The sequence below is a fragment of the Salmo salar genome, chromosome ssa14, assembly GCF_905237065.1.
Source record: "Salmo salar chromosome ssa14, Ssal_v3.1, whole genome shotgun sequence".
Classification (NCBI taxonomy): domain Eukaryota; kingdom Metazoa; phylum Chordata; class Actinopteri; order Salmoniformes; family Salmonidae; genus Salmo; species Salmo salar.
In genome coordinates, this window is record NC_059455.1 from 61,197,516 (window position 1) to 61,216,641 (window position 19,126).

At 45.0% G+C, this 19,126-nt stretch overlaps 1 long non-coding RNA gene across 1 annotated transcript; it reads left to right on the forward strand.

Moving 5' to 3' along the window:
- The first annotated feature begins 5,930 nt into the window (after positions 1 to 5,930).
- On the forward strand, positions 5,931 to 9,233 carry LOC123726747 (uncharacterized). The gene is made up of 2 exons (XR_006758872.1): positions 5,931 to 6,226; positions 6,743 to 9,233. It is a non-coding gene; the product is annotated as an uncharacterized lncRNA (long non-coding RNA).
- Positions 9,234 to 19,126: the final 9,893 nt, after the last annotated feature.

The window sequence follows — 19,126 nt, forward strand, 5'->3', positions numbered from 1 at the left end:
TTGGCCCTTGTATTACGTATATCGTTAATCTCTCTCTTGAACAAGGTACCTTTCCCAGGGACATGAAACAAGCTAAAGTTATACCTCTGTATAAGAAGGGGATAAAGTCTGACCCTGGGAATTATAGGCCTGTATCTATCCTGTATCTACGGGAGGTGTGAGTATGGCCAATAAAGTGCTAGAGAAGGTTAATACCAGGACTAAGTTTTTGGCTAGAAAGTCCAAGCTGCTTGATAAGGACTCCATGAAAGTGCTAGCTACTGCCCTCATTCAATGCCATTTTGACTATTCTAGTACTTCCTGGTTTTGGGGCTTATCTAAACTTATGAAGGGGAAGCTCCAGATAGCCCAGAATAAGTTGATCAGGGTAGTATTGAAGGTGAGTCCACATACTCACATAGGCAGGAGCTGTTGAGGCTAGGGTGTCCCAGATTAGACTAGGTTTGGTTTACAGGAGTATTTATGGTCCTGCACCCAGATATTTAAGTGATTACTTTCCTCGTGTTAGGGATGCACACAATCACAGCACCAGATCAGGTGTTGCTGATGTGTGCTTATACAGGTTCAGGAGTAATGCTGGGAAAGGTACTTTCGTGTATACTGTAGCCTCAGAATGGAATGAGTTGCCTCTGCCTATAAAAACAGCGTCCTCTCTGGGCAGCTTTAAAAATAAAGTAAAAATATGTTTGATGTCTTCTGTGCCCATATGAATAACCCCTATGATGTAACTGGAATGATGAGATAGATGTTCTGCTTCTCTGTTTTTGTTTTATTATTTCTCTGCCATACTGTGTTCGATCTTGTCTAGCCATCTCGTCTCAAAGAGGACCACAATGGAAATAAGTCCCAGACTTTATTGTGTGTTATCCTCAATGATTTTATTCATGTGCATGTATGGCTTTTTCATGTTTTATGTGTGCTCGTTTTTTAAAATGGTCGCATTAATAAACTAAACTAAAAAAAGGAGGGACGTGGAGAGAAAGATGTATGTTAAGTGCAATTTCACCAATATGAAATGGTGGCAGCATCTCACACTAAGCAGTGAGATCTCCACTTCAAATTCAAAGCACACTGCACAACATGTCCTGATAGTAGCCTTCACACTGAGCAATTTCACAAGCTGATTGTTTACAATTGAGTCTCTTCCTTCCTTCTGTGTGTACGATAGCTGTAAATACATTGGGAGACGATGAAGGCCATTCTAATAATGTTGTTGACCCAGCAATACTGTGCTAGCAAGGGAGCCTTGTCCGCCGCATACAGCGTAATCTAGAAAATCTATCGGGATGCTGTGGCTTGTGGCAAATTCATGGCTAAAATTACACAGTGACATATCAATTAGTCATGACTAGTGCTTAAGGCTGTTGCGGTGACCGTATTACCGCCACACTGGCAGTCACGAGTCATGAAGGCAGTCAAATTCCACGTGACCATTTAGTCACGGTAATTAGGCTTCTCCAAGCTCTGATGCTGTTGATTGCCATTATTAGCCTACCAAACTTGCTAACTGCCTGGTACTCAGCACTCTATTGTCCCTCTAGTCACTCTGACATCAATACAAATGTAATCGAAAAATCTAATAAAACACTTCATGAGAGCCCATGAGCTCATGTTGAGAGACATTTCTATAGGCTTCTATTAAAAAGAGGAGGATCCCATCAGCTTTCTATAGGCTAGGCCTACTATATTTATTTCTCAACTTTCCTAATATTAAGCACATTGCTTATCTTTACAACAGGAGTATAGCCTACCTGGCTGGCATGAAAATGGAAAAACGTTCTCCCTTCACTAATTGTTATTATAATACCGCATTTTCTCCTCAATTGGTAGTTACAGTCTTGTCCGATCACGGCAACTCCCTTACGGACTCGGGAGAGCCATGCATCCTCCGAAACACGACCCCGCCAAGCCGCACTGCTTCTTGACACACTGCTCGCTTAACCCGGAAGCCAGCCGCACCCAATGGGTCAGAGAAAACACCGTACAACTGGCGACCGTGTCAGCGTGTATGCGCTCGGCCCACCACAGGAGTCGCTAGAGAGTGATGGGACAAGGACATCCCGGCCGGCCAAACCCTCCCCTAATCCGAAAGACACTGGGCCAATTGTGAGTTGCCTCATGGGTCTCCTGGTTTAGGCCTGCAGCGACACCGCAAGGGTTCAAACCCGGATCTGTAGTGATGCCTCAAGCACTGCAGTGCCTTAGACCGTTGCTCCACTCGGGAGGGCCCTCCATTCGCTATTTAAGTGCACAGATGACATGTATTTTCTTCCTGCTGGCCTTGTTTCAAGACAGGTGCATGACAATGGTCCATTCTAAATCAAAACAAATTTCACTCATATATTTTTTAGGTATATGTAAAGACAAGATTAATAAATCAAGAATAGTCTGAAGGGTGACAATATCACTTGTGAATTATAGATTATCAGTCGTGAATGATGCCCAGCATAAGGCAAGAAGCAATGCCTTTTTTGTGTGACTTTTTCGAATCATAATCGCACACCTCATGTATCCTAGCCCATAGGCCTATATGTTTTGATAAGTGGTCAACTAAAGTGGCCAAATAACATCTTAAAAATAAGCACATTGATGCGCTTTACAAGGCATACATAAGCAGCATGTGAGTTTCAAGTTTGGGGAAGTTCATTTTCACCATAAAAATGCACCTTTATAATAAAAGCATTACATACAATAATCCATCTGCGGTCACTTTTGATAATGGTGTTTTCCGCTAATGGAACATTCGCGTTTAGAAGGGCACAACGCAGCACTCCGCAAAAGGCATGGATTTTTGTAGGGTGCACACAAAGGGGATGCCACCGTGAAATTTGAGGCATTATCAAGTGCTTGTCAAATTTTTTCAAATCATCATTAGAGTCGCATCTTGCAGCCTTACAATGTATAAAAAAATCTAATCATATTGCCCAACGTTTGTAGCACAACATTAATAACGCTAAATGGAGCATATTAAGTATGTTACCTGTTTCTTTGTTAACCGCTCAACACAGAATAGCCACATGTGCGCACTCCCTCAAATCGTTTTGAGAATATCCTTTCTATTTTATTCAGCTTTGTTCAATTCTATATACTATAAAATCATTTAAAATAAGCAAATATTGTCTGTTAAATGGTTGGGATGATGGGTTGTAGGAAGCTCCTGTTTTCTGATTGGAGGAAATGGGCAAAATGATGGGGGGAAGGGTAAACGTCATTAAGACCGTTTCAATTCCACAGTAGCCTGTCAAGTACAATATCATCTTGTTATTTGACAGATATAGCAACAATATAAGTCTGTAAAGAAAAATAATAAATGACAGATAATTTGACCTTATCGAACTAAGAATATGTTCAAATAGAACATTGCCTATATTTGTGAGTTTATAAGTGTATTTAGATCACATCGATAAAAGGATATCTTGTGGTAAACAGGGTCTGTGAAGTCTACAGTGTGTAACCCTTTTGGGTAATGTAGAACGGAATAGCATTCACAAATTTCTCCAAATTCTCCAAAATAAGCCATGATCATTGTTGGGGTAAGGGTTTAGTGTGTAATAATTAAGCAATAAGGCCCGAGGGGGCGTGTTATATGGCCAATATTCCACGGCTTAGGTGTTGTTCTTATGTACAACACAACGCGGAGTGCCTGGACACAGGCCTTAGCCGTGGTATATTGGCCATATATCATAATCCCCCGAGGTGCCTTATTGCTATTATAAACTGTTTACCAACGGAATTAGAGCAATACAAATAAGTGTTTTGTCATAATCGTGGTATACGGTCTGATATACCACAGCTGTCAGACAATCAACATTCAGGGCTCGAACCACCAAGTTTACAATGGAGAATATACTACATTTGCATTACATTTAGTCTTCATTTCAGCTACCTCTCTTTCTAGTCCCTGGGCTTGTTGAGTTGTTCTCCTTCCCCAACCTCTTCTGCAAAATGTTATGATTTAGCTTTTTACCCGAAACCATCCCTCCAGGTGCATAATGCCTGCAATCTTTCTGGACTTGCAAGAGGCAGAGTGACCTGATAATGGGGTTTCGGATCCGCAACCAGAAAAGACTGTGCTTATCTGCTATGATTGCCTCATCCAAGCTCAACAATCTCTATAAGGTTTATCAACATACCGGGCACAAAAATGTTTTAACCTTACTGGAGTCAGGTCCAAAATTATTGGCACCCTTGATGAAAAATGAGCAAATAAGACTATGAAAGAAATAATACAAATACTGAGCTATATTGAATGCTAAAAATATATGGGAAAATTATATTATTTTTATATTAATATATTGGCTTAGAGAAAAAGATTTTGTTTCAATACCTTTCAATATCTCACCTTGCGAGGATGACTGCACTGAGCCTTTTCCTAAAATGTTTTATGAGATTGGAGAACACATTGGGAGGGATCTTAGACCATTCCTCCATACTGTATCTTTCCAGACCTTTGATATTGTCACGCCCTGACCTTAGAGAGATGTTTTATTTCCTCTATTTTGGTTAGGTCAGGGTGTGATGTGGCATTCTATGTTGTGTATTTCTTTGTTTTGCCCGAGTATGGTTCCTAATCAGAGGCAGCTGTCTATCGTTGTCTCTGATTGGTAATCATACTTAGGCAGCCTTTTCCCCACCTGTGTTTGTGGGTAAATATTATTTCTTTGTGTGTTTTGTGTGCGCCTCAGTTGCATCACGTTCTTTTCCGTTTTCCTGTTTATTGTTTTGTTCGGTTTCACCTCAATAAAGGATGTGGAATTACAGGCACGTTGCGCCTTGGTTGATTTACGACAGGGAGTTTGAAGATAGCGAACGTGACAGAATTACCCACCACAAAAAGACCAAGCAGCGTGCGCCTATGGGGAAGATGAGGTGGACATGGGAGGACATCCTGGACGGCAAAGGATCCTGGACGTGGGAGGAGATCCAGGCCGGAAGGGATCGCCTCCCATGGGAACAGGTGGAAGCAGCGAGGGAGGAACAGCGACGAGATCGGGAGTCACGGCAACGACGGAAGCCCGAGAGGCAGCCCCCCCCAAAAAATGTGGGGGGGCACATGGGGAGATTGGCTGAATCAGGGTTGAGACCTGAGCCAACTCCCCATGCTTACCGTGGGGAGCGTGTGACTGGTCAGGCACCGTGTTATGCGGTGATGCGCGATGTATCTCCAGTGATGATCCGAGGCCCGGAGCCTCCAGTGATAATCCATGGCACGAAGCCTCTAGTGATGATCCATGGCCCGGAGCCTCCAGTGATGATCCATGGCAAGAAGCCTCCAGTGATGATCCATGGCCCGGAGCCTCCAGTGATGATCCATGGCAAGAAGCCTCCAGGGATTATCCATGGCGCAGAACCTGTAGTGATGATCCATGGCACGGAGTCTGCAGCGACGGTCCCCAGTCCGGAGCCTCCAGCGACGTCCCCCAGTCCGGAGCCTCCAGCGACGTCCCCCAGTCCGGAGCCTCCAGCGACGGTCTGCAGTCCGGAGTCTCCAGCGGTGGTCTGCAGTCTGGAGTCTCCAGCGGCGGTCTGCAGTCTGGAACCTCCAGCGGGGTTTCCCAGTTCAGAGCCTCCGGCAATGATTCACGGTCCGCTTCCTCTGGCGACGATCCATGGTCCGATTACACAAAAGCGGAGGGATCAGCGGGCGGAGCGGGGGCTACGCACCAGAGCCGCCACCAAGGATAGATGCCCACCCGGACCCTCCCCTATAGGTTCAGGTTTGCGGCCGGGAGTCCGCACCTTCGGGGTGGGGGTACTGTCACGCCCTGACCTTAGAGAGATGTTTTATTTCCTCTATTTTGGTTATGTGGGGTGGGCATTGTGATGTGGGGTGGGCATTCTATGTTGTGTATTTCTTTGTTTTACCCGAGTATGGTTCCTAATCAGAGGCAGCTGTCTATCGTTGTCTCTGATTGGTAATCATACTTAGGCAGCCTTTTCCCCACCTGTGTTTGTGGGTAAATATTATTTCTGTGTGTGTTTTGTGTGCGCCTCAGTTGCGTCACGTTCTTTTCTGTTTTCCTGTTTATTGTTTTGTTCGGTTTCACCTCAATAAAGGATGTGGAATTACAGGCACGTTGCGCCTTGGTTGATTTACGACAGGGAGTTGGAAGATAGCGAGCGTGACAGATATTCTTCGTCTGCGTTTATGGACTGCCCTCTTCACTTCAAACCACAGGTTTAAAGTGGGGTTCAAGTCTGGAGACTGAGGTGGCCATTGCAAAATGTACATTTTTTTTGTGGTCAATTAACAATTTCTTTGTGGATTTTGATGTGCGCTTGGGGATATTTTCTTGCGGAAAAGTGTCATCCAGGTTTTTGGCTAAAATGTCTTGGTACTGGGTAAAGTTCATGATGCCATTGAGAACATCTTGATCAAGGGTGTCAATTATTTTGGACCTGGCTGTATGCTGTCGAGGTGGGGCAGCATGCGTCACGTGTCTCCATGACCCTGTTGGCCGAACCCTCAGTATTTCCCAGGCCATATGCTCCGCTAGGAGTTAAAAAGGAAAGCAAGTTAAATGTCACCACCAGCCTATATATGACTTTACAAATCTCAAGCTTACTGAAATTACAGCTTGAATACTCAGTGTCTTTTTTTTCCCTTAATGGCCCCCGTGCTCACTCAGGTTGTACCACTGATATACAAAGATTTGAGACAACGGTTTTGTAAATATTTTGTGCCAAACAACTTGTGTTAAATGTGTTGTATAACCTAAGTGTGTATGTGTTTGTTTTTCAGGTTGAAGATACCCTACATCCAGCTCTCCTCAAGATTAGTGTGTGTGTGTATATTTATAGGTAAGTTATTTCTTATTAATTATTGCATCCATACTGTTCTGATCTAATGAGATGGATGTAGGATATTCTATGCCTTTCCCAGTCACGGAGAACCGAAACGTGCAGCTGTAGACCACTACTGAATTGGGGTTAAGTTAGGATAGTGTGGTAGTACATACATTTTTCACAGGTTTGGGTTAGGCAGACTCTTCAGTGTCACTTTTCTCAACATCTTAGACACCAAATGTTGTTAATGAACAATTTTTTAAGCTCATATGACTTGTAATATTTATAGAGGGCTGAAAGACTAAGCCGAATGGGTTACAAATGAACATTTCTCACTATATTGCCTCTTACACAGATCACAAGTTTGGGTAGATATTCCACGTCAGATTTTTCAATACCACTTGTCTCAACATATTAGACCCCAAAGGTTGCCAGGTCAAGCTGTTTCTCATATATACATATAAGTGATGGACATTTAACCAGAGTAATGGAGAATTATTATTATTTATTTTTTTATTGTCGAGTGAATAACATAAAAATCCCACTTTTGTATATGCAATAGTTTATGACAATTTGGAATAATTTAAGTGACCTTATGGTGAGAGCGACGGTCAGACGATGATTGGATTATTATTCACATTCTTTAATTCAAGTTCTGTTTTGTACACACCTCTCTGTACACACAAAAACAACCCCAATGGGAATGAAGAAAAGATCCGTGGAAGGGTGATCCAAACAGGAAAGTTAGTTGTTTGCATCTAAACGGTGAAAAACATATCCACATTTGGCTTTGTATTCACACACATCTATTCCCTGCCCTTAAGCAAGAGGGCTGAGCTCATTACATCTTCCATGTTCTTAATAACTTAAATGGATTAAGTTTTGACCAGTTCAAAGGCAGGCTGAAACTCTCCCCCAAAAGTGTCTTTATCAACAGGGTCATATTGCCCTTTGAGGGTAGAATGTGGTTTATTAAACACCAAGGAGTAAAACTGTGGGTTAACTGAGACCAACTCTTTGATTTTTGGAGGAACGGCTCTGCATTTAAGTCCATCTCTCGTGAGTTATTAGCTACAATATCTGCTGTACAGAAACTATTCCACAATGGGTGGTACTACATACACATAGTTCTGCAGTAGACTAAAAACACCTGTTGCCAGTCAACATACATAAGGACCTGTCTAATCTAATCTAGTCTGCCTGTCCTCTGATCATGCAGGTAACATCAGTGGATCAATTCTCTATATGGTGTCAAGGGGGAAGGATACTGACGATTAAAAAACAACATGTACAGAAATACTGAGATGAAAAAAACTACATTTTTAAAAAGCACGAGTAAAAACACTGACCAAGCTCTGTCCCACTCTCAAAATAATATCACCCAGTAATACACTGAGTAAGTACAAACACCGCTCATTCAGCTCTCCTCTCTTTCTTTCCACTCTTCTTTCAGCTCATCCTCCACTCTCATCCTCCACTCTCCCATTCTAATGGGTCATGCTGTGAGCCACTGACCTGTGTGTTCCTCCTCAGGCAGCAGCAGATGTCTTCTACAGGGGCAGGGTGGTCTGGCTGGGACCCTCCTGACCTGTGTGTTCCTCAGCCAGCAGCAGGTGTCTTCTACAGGGGCAGGGTGGTCTGGCAGGGACCTTCCTGACCTGTGTGTTCCTCCTCAGCCAGCAGCAGGTGTCTTCTACAGGGGCAGGGTGGTCTGGCTGGGATCCTCCTGACCTGTGTGTTCCTCCCCAGCCAGCAGCAGATGTCTTCTACAGGGGCAGGGTGGTCTGGCAGGGACCCTCCTGACCTGTGTGTTCCTCAGGCAGCAGCAGGTGTCTTCTACAGGGGCAGGGGGGTCTGGCAAGGACCCTCATGACCTGTGTGTTCCTCAGGCAGCAGCAGATGTCTTCTACAGGGGCAGGGTGGTCTGGCAGGGACCCTCCTGACCTGTATGTTCCTCCTCAGCCAGCAGCAGGTGTCTTCTACAGGAACAGGGTGGTCTGGTTGGGATCCTCCTGACCTGTGTGTTCCTCCTCAGCCAGCAGCAGGTGTCTTCTACAGGGACAGGGTGGTCTGGTTGGGATCCTCCTGACCTGTGTGTTCCTCCTCAGCCAGCAGCAGGTGTCTTCTACAGGAACAGGGTGGTCTGGTTGGGATCCTCCTGACCTGTGTGTTCCTCCTCAGCCAGCAGCAGGTGTCTTCTACAGGGACAGGGTGGTCTGGTTGGGATCCTCCTGACCTGTGTGTTCCTCCTCAGCCAGCAGCAGGTGTCTTCTACAGGGACAGGGTGGTCTGGTTGGGACCCTCCTAACTGGTCCCCAGCTACAGACGCTTTGTGACGGACCACCTCTGTGACATTAAACGCTTGCTGCAGGACCAAACACATTCCCATCAGTGACTTATGCATTTATAAATGATTCATTAACCATTCATAAACTAATTATAAACCACTTGTAAAGGGAGCCTGATTGTAAAATGCCATTTTGCACCATAAAGCTCACAAAATGTTACATGAAGTTATAATAGTTGATAGTAGGAGAGTGCAGTAAGAGTAACGCACCCTCCATTTGTTCTTGGCAAAGTTATTGTTCTTGGCGCTGACAGACTCACGGATGTTTTTATCCAAGACTGTGTCTCCAGTAATCCTGAGGGAGGGTGAGAGACACGAGGGCCAGGCTCCGTTGGGGAGGCACAATAATATGTGGAAGATGGTGTGTGTCTTTAGCTAAAAAAAACACCACAGGGACACACACAACGATTTATACATCTCTCATCTGAGAGTGGAGGACTACCGCATCTGAGTCGAAGATATCGTCGAGAAAGGGGGTGGAGAGAGAGGAACGTGAAAAAAGAATAATTCCAGTTAAGCAAGACGTAAAAGACTGAAGACTGGACATACTTAAATTAGGAGTTGTGATGAGGGGGGAAAAAATCGATACAGTTATGTATCGCAATATTATTTTTGATACATATCGTATCGTATTATTTTGACAATATCGCAATATTATTTTTGTGCTAATTAGCTGTATCTGCACCAAAACTCCAGTGTTTTTCCATATGCTGAGCAATATGTTTGGCACATCGAATTGCAATAAAATCACAGTATCGAATCGCAATACATACAGAATTGCGAGAATCGCAATACATATTGTATCGGCACCTAACTATCATGATAATATTGTATTGTGAAGTCCCTGACAATTCCCAGCTCTAACCAGGAGTGGACAATGTTAGGCCAATTTATGACTAGTCCATAATGTAATAACTGTCAATAACGTTATAGCTTTTTAAATTTCAAATGTAATAACCAGTCTCCTGGCCCTTAGCGAAAGCTAAAGAAAGAGAAAAATAAATAGATAGGTGTAGTTCCCATGATACTATAATCCACACCAGCCTCCCCTGCCAGTATCATAGTTTGGTGGTAGTCCATCAGACGGAAGTACATCAGAGAGATCAGACAACATAAACAGACTGAAGGAATGAGTGTGTGTGTATTCATCAGGTAGGTGGAGGCAGGAGGTGGCTGTGTGTGTGTGTGTGTGTGCGACTGCGTGCAGGTGTATGTGTCTATGTTACGATTAACCAGAGAAATGGAGGCTGCGGGATGATTGTAAGGGTACCACCACACGGTCCTTTAGATGTCGATGTACTGAACGAACAGCGCCACCAGCAGGTAGAGGAAGAGCAGGGAACTCAAACAGTTGGCTGCTGTCCAACGGGAGGTCATGGATCCGGGAGGGACGGCCAGGTTCCGGAGTGATGAGGGCCGAGAGGGGCATAGCCGAGAGACCCACATAGTTACTGCTCCTAGATGGAGGGGGACATACAGGTAGTGGGGTTAGTGTGTGTGGTTGTGGTGCAGTGTGAGTTGGCTACAGGAATAAACCTAGGTGTCTGTAGCCTGGTCATAGATTTGGGCTCTTGCCAAGTTAAATGTAAAGGCCACTACAGAGACGGACAGAGAAGAAGTCAATGAAGGACAGGATAATGTTCTGAAGGCACAACACGTAAGAAAAACAGTGAAACAGGAGGTATCGTCTGAACTTGTGCAATATCAAATGCTTGTTTCGTTTTTTTTTCGTTGCAACACGTTTTGTTATGGTGGGTGCTCTAATGAACACAACCCAGCTTCAGCAAAGAACATCAATATAGGACAGCATCAACAGGGTTGATTTCAAGTGGATGACAATGTACACGTTGAAGATAGTAGTAGGCCTAACGTAATGAATAGAGATGAGATGATTAATTGCTAGATCTACTTGGCAGAGACGCATAAGATAATATCTAGACAAATAATTTCTATCTGAACTTTCGACAATGTTGTTTTCTACTGAACACAGCCTGGGCGCACACACACCAATGAGAGTAGACCTACTGAGTTCCCAGTTCTTTTGAACGTGGCAACTGACTCTTTCAAACAAGACAACCGTGTTAGCTTTTATAACATGTCACTTCCTGCTTCTAGGGGACTGCAGTAGTACATTTCTTCACTAGGGGGGAGTAAAAGCATAGGGAGCAAGGATAGGGAGGGACAGTCCATATTTTTTTGTTTGAGGGAAAGCATAATAAAGAAAAGAGGGTGGAAGATGGATGTCGGTGGTAAATTGGCGGACAGCAAAAAAAGGAGGAAAGAGGAACATTTGTTTAATTATGGAGTGTTGGAGTGCACAAGCCCCCTGGAAGATTTGGTGAAGGAGAAGATGGTGGACAAGAAAAAAAGTGGACCCTTGCCAAATGGCAGATCTCTTTATGGTTTCAGGGTGGGTGAGAAAGCAGTTGGGTGCAGTTGAATCAGTAAAGGTAACCTGTAGTGCTTGTGATATTTGTTTGTGTCTCTTCTGATCAGAGGGAGCAGGCGTTCCGTGTCACGCAACTTGGGCAAGAGCTGTTTCTTGCTTTGGTTTTAGGAGCAGGTGTCACGTCCTGACCAGCAGAGGGAGCTGGTGTAGTAGTTTGGGGGTCAGGACGTGGCAGTCTGGTGTGTGTCTTGTGACTCCTGATCAGGAACAGCTGGGAATCGTTGTTCCTGATTGGGAGTCACATATGTAGGAGTTGTTTGTCACTGGGGTTTGTGGGTAATTGTTTCTGTTTGAGTATTTTCCTCACAGGACTGTTTGCTGTCGTTTTTTGTTCATTTTGTAGTGTTCTCTTGTTTATTTGAATTAAAACTCTAATGATGAACACATCCTCTGCTGCACCTTGGTTCCCTCTTCAAGACAGTCGTTACAGAATTACCCACCAACAAAGGACCAAGCAGCGGAAGAAGGCTGGCGAGGTAAGGGAGACCAGGAGGCACCCCCAATAATTTTTTTAGGGGGGGGCACAAGGGGAGTTTTGCGGGGCAAGAATGGAGCCCCAGGCCAGCTCCCCGCACTAGCATGGAGGTGCGTGTTCGCAATCTGGTACGCCCAGTACCAGCACCACGCACCAGGAGTCTAGTGTGTCAACCCAGCCTCGCCAGTCAACAGTCGTCATCAGAGCTGCCCGCCAGTCAACAGTCGTCGTCAGAGCTGCCCGCCAGTCAACAGTCGTCGTCAGAGCTGCCCGCCAGTCAACAGTCGTCGTCAGAGCTGCCCGCCAGTCAACAGTCGTCGTCAGAGCTGCCCGCCAGTCAACAGTCGTCAGAGCTGCCCGCCAGTCAACAGTCGTCGTCAGAGCTGCCCGCCAGTCAACAGTCGTCGTCAGAGCTGCCCGCCAGTCAACAGTCGTCGTCAGAGCTGCCCGCCAGTCAACAGTCGTCGTCAGAGCTGCCCGCCAGTCAACAGTCGTCGTCAGAGCTGCCCGCCAGTCAACAGTCGTCGTCAGAGCTGCCCGCCAGTCAACAGTCGTCAGAGCTGCCCGCCAGTCAACAGTCGTCAGAGCTGCCCGCCAGTCAACAGTCGCCAGAGAGGTCAGACCGCCCCGAACTGCCGGAGTGGCCAGACCGCCCCGAACTGCCGGAGTGGCCAGACCGCCCCGAACTGCCGGAGTGGCCAGACCGCCCCGAACTGCCGGAGTGGCCAGACCGCCCCGAACTGCCGGAGTGGCCAGACCGCCCCGAACTGCCGGAGTGGCCAGACCGCCCCGAACTGCCGGAGTGGCCAGACCGCCCCGAGCTGCCGGAGTGGCCAGACCGCCCCGAGCTGCCGGAGTGGCCAGACCGCCCCGAGCTGCCGGACTGCCCAGACCGTCCCGAGCTGCCGGGCTGCCCGGAACGGCCAGAGCCTGAGCCGCCTCCAGGATAGGTGGGTTGGGGAGGGAGGGTGTAGCACAGTGCCGTCGTTGACGGCAGCCACCCTCCCTTCCCTCCCTTATTTTTTAGGGTTACTGTTTTAGGGTTTTGTTGGGGATTTTGTTGGTTGGTGGTTTTTTGTTGTTGTGGTTAGGTGCATTCCGGGGTCTGCAACTTGAGGGGGGGTACTGTCACGTCCTGACCAGCAGAGGGAGCTGGTGTAGTAGTTTGGGGGTCAGGACGTGGCAGTCTGGTGTGTGTCTTGTGACTCCTGATCAGGAACAGCTGGGAATCGTTGTTCCTGATTGGGAGTCACATATGTAGGAGTTGTTTGTCACTGGGGTTTGTGGGTAATTGTTTCTGTTTGAGTATTTTCCTCACAGGACTGTTTGCTGTCGTTTTTTTGTTCATTTTGTAGTGTTCTCTTGTTTATTTGAATTAAAACTCTAATGATGAACACATCCTCTGCTGCACCTTGGTTCCCTCTTCAAGACAGTCGTTACAGCAGGGCACCATTGAAAGAAGTGATTTCTGGGGTAGAGTTAATTGTGTAGATGGAGCAATTGAAGTTGAAGATTCCTGGTGTTTGTGGTGCGTCGCAGACCTGGTGGGGAGCGTGCTGAAACAGCGGAGTCACTGTCAGTCCTTTTGAGTTTTGACGCATAATAAATCACAATTTCCAGGCTCAATGGATCCGATCCGTGTACTGTTCGTTCAATCAATATCCAATCTTAAACAACAAAGATGGATAAATCACCCTGAACTACACCCCATCGTTATCTACAAACCTCAAAGCAGTGACTCGCTTCTGCAGGTTCATGCTCTACAACATCCATAGAGTACGACCCTACCTCTCACAGGAAGCGGCACAGGTCCTAATCCAGGCACTTATCATCTCACATCTGGACTACTGCAACTTGTTGGATGGGCTACCTGCTTGTGCCATCAAACCCCTGCAACTTATACAGAACGTTGCAGCATGCCTGGTTTTCAACCATCTCAAGTTTTCCCATGTCACCCCGCTCCGTCGCACACTGCACTGGCTTCCAGTCGAAGCTTGCATTCCACAAGCTCGCAGCAATAGGAACTGCCCCTCCCTACCTTCAGACTATGCTCATACCCTACAACCCAACCCTAGCACTCCATTCTGCCACCTCTGGTCTCTTGGCCCTACCCCATCCTACGGGAGGGCAGCTCCCACTCAGCCAAGTCCAAGCTCATGTCTGTCCTGGCAACTCAATGGTGGAACCAGCTTCACCCTGAAGCTAGGACAGCAGAGTCCCTGCCCATCTTCCGAAAGCACTTGAAACGTTACCTCTTCAAAGAGTATCTTAAATAATCTCCCCTCCTCACCTCGACCCCCCTCCCTTCTAGCTCTTACTTTGCTGATAACTATTTTATTGAGGTATTGAGATGGATTGTTCAACTGTTCAATCATTCAATTACTCTCAATAGTAATTAGTGAGTATAGGTGAGTATATCTGTAGAGATATAGGTGCATATGCCCACCACTATTGCATATGCATATGCCCACCACTATATCTGCACCCCTGGGTGAGATTGAAGTTGACAGTGGCACTACACATATAGAGCCCCACAGTAGAGGTCTCATAATACCCAAAGGGAATTTTAGAAACACTTAAAATAAGGGCTATGTTGGCAGGAGCAGCGGTGCCCTTCATGTCCCTGGTTACTCTGGTGTAGGCAGGCTTAGTGTAAAAGCACTTTGTGACAACTGCTGATGTAAAAACAAAAAAGGCTATATATAATTTTGAGTGATTGTAGTAGAAATAGAAGTGATGTCCTCTTAACGGTCAGGTTGGAAGTAGCGGTGCCAAAACGTAAAAATGGCTGGGATGTCCACCGTCCTCTCCACCCCAAACACCTCCACTCCCACCGTCTTCTGTCTGCCGTCTGCACCCCAGCATTAACCACACAACATGGTCAATACACAGTCAAATCAAACAAAACCTCATCCTCAGGCTATTGCGCACAGCGCATGTTAGCCTGAGATATCAACCACTCAAAGTTGGCCTTATAGGGAGTGACCATAGAATTCCACGGGACCTACTGAGTAAAGTATTTGTCATTATTTAATTTTAGCGAATAACACGAATGCGAGGCGTGCCTCTGTGCTTCTGGTGTGCTTGTGTACAGGGAAGGGTTTGTTGGTATATTAAACCAATGTCTATACGCTGAGACATTCTCCCGGCACTCTGTATTGGCTAACGAAGGTTTGACACGTTGGCCCACCAGACTCTTCGTGCATTTGGGGCAGAAGTGTCTGCGAACGAAGGCAACAGGCAACAGTAAAAGTGTTGATACTGCGTGCAAGGGTATGACACAGTCTGCCTCCTCACCTCCTACACACACACACACATAAATACACACACAAACAAACACACAGTTAGTGCCTTCAGATACCCTTACCTAACACATGCATACACCTTACAGACCCATGCAAACACACACAAAGAAACATAAATAAGTCTAATAGGTTTCTCGGTGAAGACTTTAAGCCTTTCTGTGTGGAAAATGATGACCAAGTGTGTGTCTGTGTGTGCTCAGGGATTGTAAGGGACTGTAATTCAGCATCTAGCATCTCTATGGAGAATGAGGATTCTACACAAAGAGTCAAATACAAAATCAATTTAGTTAATCGCACACTGTCCCTGTCCCTCTCTAGAAAAACAGAGGGAAATACACTGAGTATACAAAACATTAAGAACACATGCTCTTCCCATGACATAGACTGACCAGGTGAATCCAGGTGAAAGCTATGATCCCTTATTGATGTCTCTTGTTAAATCCACTTCAATCAGTGTATATGAAGGGGCGGAGACAGGTTAAAGAAGGATTTTTAAGGCTTTCCGGCGATTGAGACATCTATTGTGTATGTGTGCCATTGAAATGGTGAATGGGCAACACAAAAGATTTAAGTGCCTTTAATTGGGGTATGGTAATAGGTAGGTGCCAGGTGCACCGGTTTGTATCAAGAACTGCAACGCTGCTGGGTTTTTCCCACTCAACAATTTCCTCTGTGTATAAAGAATGGTCCACCACCCAAAGGACATCCAGCCAACTTGGCACAACTGTTGGAGGCATTGGAGTCAACATGGGCCAGCATCCCTGTGGAACGCTTTCGAAAACTTGTATAGTCCGTCCCCAACGAATTGAGGCTGTTCTGAGGGCATTTTAGGAATGTGTTCCTAATGTTTGGTATGTCATTATACTCTAGTATATATAGAGCCGTACCATGCAAGGTCAGGGAAGGACAGAAGTGTTGTGCCTGCCTATATGTGTACTGTCACTGTCAACACTGACAGCTTCAATCTCACCCAGTGATGCAGGTGTAGTGGTGGCCATATGCAGGTGGCCATATGCAGGCATACACAGTATGCCCACCTATTTCTATACAGATATAGCGTATACTCACCTATACTCACTAATTGCCATTGAGAACAATTGAATGATTGAACAATTGAACCATACATCTTAATTCCTTTCTCCTCTGCCATTATTAGGGGGAAGACTAGCTATAGCTAGAGACTAGCTATAGCTAGCTACCAACACCATAACAGACAACTGTTGATAATTCATTCATACTCACCTGATGGCAGAGAGAGGTTGATGGTCAAAACCTGGTATGCCAAGCCATGTCATTTGGGGCTGGATAGTCTTGAATGATGGTGTACACACACACACAGACAGACACACACCTGTTTGACATGATAGCTAGATAGCTTTTAATACAAGCTCCCTGTCTTGTCTGTCAGTAAAGCCACCAAGCATTGAAGGAAGGCAGCTTAAGCTTGCTAACTAACTAACATTACTTGTTGGTGGCCCTTATTATAACTAACCTGGCGAAAGCTAGCTAGCTGGAGGGATGGTCAGGTAACGTTAGTCACACAGTTTGTCCATTGAAAAACCACTAGCACATGTATCCTGTTGCACCCCCTCCTCTCCACGCCCATACCATGTCGGTTCGTTAATTACATTTTGTGCACAACATAAAAAAAATGAATTCATGCAGTAGAAACAGCGAGGAATAGGAAGAGAGGCCCAACTCGGCTGAAAATCTGTCTCTATCCAGCAGGTGGCGTTTTTTCATTGTTTCGCACACCAAGCAAGGAGTTTTTGTATGGCGGTCGATGAGAGAGTGTCGAATTTGGTCAACAACAAAAAATGTATGGCTTATTTGCTACGTGAGGTTTATTTGATCGAATAGAAGTTTCATAATTCTTAAGTTGTTATGAGTGTACTGATATAAGTAGGACATGTGACATCCCGGCAACTATGACAAAAACACTTTATATTGGAATTGTCTAGAGATGGCTATGCATATTCATGCTATGAGGCTAGTAGCATAGCATCTCTCTCCATTGAATATAAGCGATTGACGTCAACAACCGTCATCGAATATTCAAAAAAGGATTACAATAATGAGATATGTCCACCAGGGGCGGAAATCCCGGGGGGGACAGGGGGGACACGACCCCCCCATCCTGGGAAAAATATGATTTGTCACCCCCAATATATCACTGAAACATAACTATGTAATTTAAATAATATTAATAATACGCAATGAAAGCAATTGTGCTGATTATAGACACTTAATAGCGCGTTTTTAAGTTTCAAAAGATTGCAACCCCCCCACCCTTTGCCTCACAATGGTTTGATCCACTGCCAGTTCCTTAGTTGGCAAGGTAACAGAGGGGTCGTGTCTACTGTCTGAAAGGCACTCAATGAACATAACTGACGTAAGGTTAATCCAGTCAATCGCGCACACACACTAGCTGAATATGCGGAGCTAGCGCGCAAATATTAACTATTAAGCTAGCTAGTACCTATTCTATTTATGTGGCGTCGTCAAAGATGGAATCTTTGTTATCGTCAATTTATTCCAAGATCAGCATGCAGATGATGTAAGTTAGTGCTTCAAAGTCCCTGTGATAAGGTTAGCGATAAACTGAAGTCCAAACTGAACAGAACTACACTCTCTTCTACCATTGTCTTAAATATATTTAATGGTCTCGTTGCAAAAGCTAAATTGTTGCAAGGGAACTTTTATTTATTTATTTTATTTCACCTTTATTTAACCCGGGTAGCAAAGATAATAGCAAACACCACTGAAACGGAATTGGTGCTCGCTAGCTTTGCAAATTCAGCTATTGTTGGAAGCCAGCCAATATGAAACAAACTATTAAAATTACAAAAGGTTGCAGCATATGTTGTGTAAATGGTGAACTCATACACCTGTCAACTCTTGTCATTTTAATCCGTTTCACATTTGCTAGCTACCTTTTAGATCGAAGCCCAAATAGAATGATAGAAGATGATAGAAGCCCATCTCCTACTGTAAATAACCTACACACTGTGTGTGTGTGTGTGTGTGTAGCCAGCCAGCCAGCCAGGTAGAAAAATGGCAGAAAAATAAAAGACGGACATCAGAGTATTTTTCAATACACCAAAACGCATAGTAAGAACCCTAGTAGCCTAATATCTCAAAGACTAGTTGATAAAATGTTCATAAGAAAGAAATGAAATTCTAATGGAAATGTTTCACAATGATGTCATTAGGCAGAGCAGGCAACAGATGGCACACAGACAGCAGAGTTGGGGACAGATATGCAGGGACAGACTGGCAGAGACAGGGAGTCTCAGGTAAGTTTGTTGAGTCTTTGTTTGGCAACATTATGAAAGGTTCTCAATTTTTTTGACTTGTAAAATAGGAACATAATTGGAAAATGCCATGGATACCCCCACTCTCAACTTAAACTGGTGACTGAACTAAGATTTGTTAAAGGCAATGGTATTGCTGTTGTGATTAGTTGTGTAGTTTTGGGTACCGGTAATTAGGAGTACGGCAAACACCTTATTTCTTTGGTTCCTCAATATACATTTACCATATTACAATGTAGGCTATGTGTTACAGCACTACTTTTGGTGTCCCCCTCAGGAATTGCTCTTGAGAAAATGTCATGTGATTGTCCCCTCCAAAGTTGAAATCAGATTTTCGCCCCTGATGTCCACCAATCCAAAGAAAGGATAGGCGGGAGCTAGGCATTCCCATTGTTAGGAAGGAGAGACGTATTTATTCCAGTATATCCATAATCTTTGATAGAAATGATT